Source organism: Bos grunniens, chromosome X (assembly GCF_055505025.1).
Source record: "Bos grunniens cultivar Pamir isolate PY7600 chromosome X, Bosgru_T2T1.0, whole genome shotgun sequence".
NCBI classification, from domain to species: Eukaryota; Metazoa; Chordata; class Mammalia; order Artiodactyla; family Bovidae; genus Bos; species Bos grunniens.
The window spans coordinates 58,532,655-58,537,615 of NC_141194.1; the positions used below are offsets into that span (position 1 = coordinate 58,532,655).

Here is a 4,961-nt window from a genome sequence, read left to right on the forward strand (position 1 = left end):
AACATATGCATGAGGTAGAGGAAGTTGTAAGGAATCCTATTTCCAGTTCCTGAATTCTCCATTAGGTAGTTTAAAATGTCTAGGAGGAACACAGTTTGTCTTCTCTGGGTTGTATTTTGGACAAGGGGGACAAGTGTATATTCAAAGAAGATAATCCCCTGGAGGAAGGCATGGCAACCCACTCTAACATTCTTCCTGGAGAATTCCATGGACAGAGGAGCCTGGAAGGCTACAGTCCAGGGGGGTCACAAAGAATCAACACAACTAAGCTACTAACCCTTTCACTTTCATGCTGGTGGATACCTCCTCAGCCCTCTGATCATGGCTTAAATGCTACCTCCTCAGATAGGTTTTCCATTTTCTCTTATTTCCCCATTTAAGGAGATTATTTTGCTGTTGCTCTGTCTTAATATGCCATGTACATTTTCTTCATGGTACACTTTATTCCAGGGTTTCCCAGGTGGCTCTGTGGAAAAGAATCTGTGCCAATTCAGAAGACCCAAGAGATGCGGGTTCAATCCCAGATTTAGGAAGATCCCCTGGAGTAGGAAATGCCAACTTACTCTAGTATTCTTGCCTGGAAAATTCCAGAGACAAAGGAGCCTGATGGGCTACAGTACATGGGGTCGCAAAAAGTCAGATACAACTGAGCACGCATACATGTTCATGTTCAGGACAGAAATGAATGAAATAGAGACTAAAAAACAATAGAAAGATCAGTGAAACAAAATATTTTGTTTCTCAAAACTATAAACTAAATTAATAAATTCTAATTTAGACTAATAAAAGCATAGAGAATAAAATCAGAAATGAAAGAAGAAACAATACAATTGATAATGAATAAATTAAAAAAACCATGGTAGACTAAGATGAACAATATGTGAGTACTTAGTTTCTCAGTCATGTCCAACTCTTCATGATGCCAGGGACTGCAGCCTGCCAGGCTCCTCTGTTCTGTTTGCAAGGCTTCTCTGTCCATTGGGATTCTCCAGGCAGGAATACTGGAATGGGTTGTCATGCCTTTCTCCAGGGGATCTTCCCAATTCAGGGATTAAACCCAGGTCTCCTACATTGCAGGCAGATTCTTTACTGTCTGAGCCACAAGGGAAGCCCAAGAATATTGCACTGGGTAGACTGAACCTTCTCCTGGGGATCATCTGGATGCAGGAATCCAACGAATCAGGGTCTCCTGCATTGCAGGCAGATTCTTCACCAGTGTAGCTACCAGGGAAGCCCAATATAAATAATAAATGCCAACAAATACAGTGAAAGTGTAAAACTAGCCAAAGTAACTGACCAGGAAAATGGGTGCCTCCATCATTATGAAGTTTTAGAGGAGTTGTTAGTCTTTTTCAAAAAGAATTTAGCCACAGAAAAGGCAGTAGCCTGTTTGCACTGGAAGGCTTAAGTCCAATGTGAAAACATACTGACCATGACTAAAACATATCCACGAGGTGCAGGAAGTTTTAAGGAATCCTATTTCCCGGGCCTGAATATTCCCGGCCAGTGGGTTAACCCCAGTGAAGGGAAACGGATATGCTGCCAACCGCCCCAGCTTCTGCCAGGACTTCTACCTCCACCACCATGTGCCACGACCACACAAACCCAAGGATGCTGAGGATGTCCTTGATGAACATGAGGTCAGCAGTGAAGGCTTCACTGTGGCTCAGGGCCTCAGATGCAGTCTGCCTTGCCACCCCTAAGACCAACGACTGAGGCATATCCCTCCCTTCCACAGCTGTGACTGACTGCCCATCAAGTCTGGCTGCCACTAGAGGCCCCTGGTCTGACCACCTGCCTGGGTCTGCCCCCACTACAAGGCCAGAGGGCCATCCGCAGCAGGATGTGGGCCCCAGCTACCTACAGAGTCGCCCTAGGGCCGAGGCACCACTCCTGGTCCTAGATGCTCACCAGGCATCTCTGGGAAGCTGGAGGCAGAGCACAGAGAGAGCAGGCATGAGGCCAATAGTGATTCACAACAAAGGCCCCCTCCACACTACATATCTCGCTGACCACAGCAAGCACCTGGCGCCCAGGGCCAGGATTCCAACGGAGGAGAGGGCAAGATCAAGAAGAGCTCCACTGAAACACCTGCTTCTTTCCCTTTGGCCAAGAAGAATGATACCCCTGAGGAGAAGCCCTTAGTCATCGATGCTCCCTCTGCAGCCTGGGCTGATGAACACCTTGCCTCCCTCCCCAGGGACTCCCATGCCTGGACTACAGGTGATGTCCCCTTGAGGAGATGATGACCTCTGTTGCAACTCACTCCAAACATCCACACTGATTGTTAGATTTGGGTCCTGAAAAGAAAACATGCCCTTTACCCAAGGTGTGAGGATAAGCTACAAGATCTATGTACTTCTAATTTCCCTCATAGCATCTGCCTTGTTGGTTCCTGTACACACATATTCATACACAAACACACTCACTCACACACATCTCTGACTCTATTCTTTTTAAAGATGTGACCAGGACCACAGCTATTATTCTGTATCCCCAGGTGAATTAGGTGAAGTAATTTTTACAATTTAAAAAAATTTTTAATACAAAAATGAAGATTATCTCATACTGAAGATGATCTGACATTGCTGGTTTGATATTACTTGCCTGATTGGTCATTTTCTCAAGAAAACATTTCATGTTGCTTTCATCTGTTATCACTGTTGTATGAAATTTTAAAAGCCTTCCAGCCCTATAATTGTACTGAGACAGTCCTTTCGATCTTTTTTTAAGAACGAGTTTCAGCAGAGATCATACATATTGATCTCTTTACAAGTCATGAATTTAAGATTAATTCTGGACTTACAGGTTGAATGTCTCAGGGTTATCTAAAGGGTAAGAATGCATAGAAAAAGAAGTACCCCAGTCTTTTTTATTTTCATCCTCTTCCTTTGCCCTGGAATTGGGGCAATAAATTGGCAGTGTGGGCCCATCTACCCACACTTACCGATTAGGTAGTACTCTATGGGGCAAAAAGAAGAAAAACTGAGCAAAACATCATGGCAAGTAAAAAATATGGCTCTCTGCAAGCAGAATTTGCTCCTTTGTATTTTTTATTTTAAAGGACTCAATCTAGTACCATTTAAGTATATAAAAGAAAATGGGCATGAGGGGCTGGGGTGATGTAAATGGGAAGTTGCTCATCAAAGGGTAAAAATTTTCAATTGTAAGAAAAGTAAGTTCTGAGGACCTACTGTACATCATGGAGACCATAGTTAACAGTACTATATTGTATACTTGAAAGTTGGAATGAGAGTAGAGCATAATTGTTCTCACCATGAGAATGACAACAAACTGTGATAATTAACCTTACTGCAGGAAAACTTTTTCAATATACACATATAAAAATTATCACATTGCACATTTCAAACTTACACTATATCTCAATAAATCTGAGAGAAAACACTGAAGGAAAAAAAATTGAGCATAGAAGCCAGTATAATTTTTGTTGTGCATACCTCTGTAGCTGAAGAGAAACATCTAGTCCATAGTCCATGGGCTCTAGGTTGCATGGGCTCAGAAACTGTGGTTCCCGGGCTTTTGAGCACAGATTCAATAGTTGTGTTGCATGGGCTTAGTTGCTCCGTAGCATGTGAAATCTTCCAGAAGCAGGGACCGAACCCGCATCTCCTGCATTGAAAGGGAGATTCTTTCCCACTGAGCCACGAGGGAAACTCTGGAGTTACTTTCTAATTTCTCTTTCATACTTTTGATTGTTAGTGTTTACAATGGGACTGATTATTCCATGTTGATTTTGTATTCTGCTTCTTGTTGAATTGATATGTTAGTTGATATATTTTTGACCTAGTCTTCAGGGTTTTCTATACAGATTGTCACGTCATCTACAAACAGTGGCAATTTTACTTCTTCCTTTCCAATTTCTTTCTTTCTCTTGCCTAATTGCTCTGGCTGATACTTTTGATACTATATTGAATATTGGTGAGGAGGGCACCAATATTGCTCTGATCTTAGAGGAAAGTTTTTAGATTTGCATCAATGAATATGTTGTTGGATGTGTAGTTGTCATCTATGTTCTTTTTCACATCCAGGTTCATTCCTTCTATATTTAATTGCAGAGAGTTATTATTATGAAAGTGTGTGGAATTTTAAAAAGTGGCTTTTCTCTGCATCTGTTGAGTTGATGCTATGATTTGTATCCTTCATTCTGTCAATGCAGTGTATAGCATTTATTGAGATTTGTATGATTAATCATCCTTGCATCCCAGGGTGCATCTCACATGATCTTGATGTAGATTCTTTGAATGTGCTGATGAATTTGGTTTGCCAATATTTTTGAGACTATCTGCATGTACAATTCTTAGGGATATTGGTGTGTAATTTTTTTTTTTTTTTTATATTGGCCTCATCAGCTATTGTGTCAAACTATTGTGTCCAATGAGGTTGGCCTCATTGGAGAAGGAAATGGCAACCCACTCCAGTGTTCTTGCCTGGAGAATCCCAGGGACAGAGGAGCCTGGTAGGAGGCCATCTATGGGGTTGCACAGAGTCGGACACGACTGAAGCAACTTAGCAGCAGCAGCAAGGTTAGCCTCATGATGATTTTGGCAGAATTCACTTGTCTTCAACATTTAGGAAAGGCTATCACTAATTTTTGTTCAGCAGAATTCAATAATTCTACTAAATGTTGAATAGAATTCAATAATGAAGCCACCTAGTCCTGGGTTTTTATGTGTGTGTGTAAGGGTGGGTGTAGAATTTCATTATGGACTCAATCTCCTTCAGTCAGTTCAGTCACTCAGTTGTGTCTGACTCTGTGACCCCATGGACTGCAGCATGCCAGACTTCCTTATCCATTACCAATTGGCAGAGCTTACTCAAACTCATGTCCATTGAGTAGGTGATGCCATCCAACCATCTCATCCTGTCATCCCTTTCTCCTCCCACCCTCAATCTTTCCCTGCATCAGGGTCTTTTCAAATGAGTCAGTTCCTCGCATCAGG

At 42.1% G+C, this 4,961-nt stretch overlaps 1 pseudogene; it reads left to right on the forward strand.

Moving 5' to 3' along the window:
* Positions 1–869: 869 nt before the first annotated feature.
* On the forward strand, positions 870–2,246 carry LOC147340538 (uncharacterized; annotated as a pseudogene).
* The last annotated feature ends 2,715 nt before the right edge of the window (positions 2,247–4,961 follow it).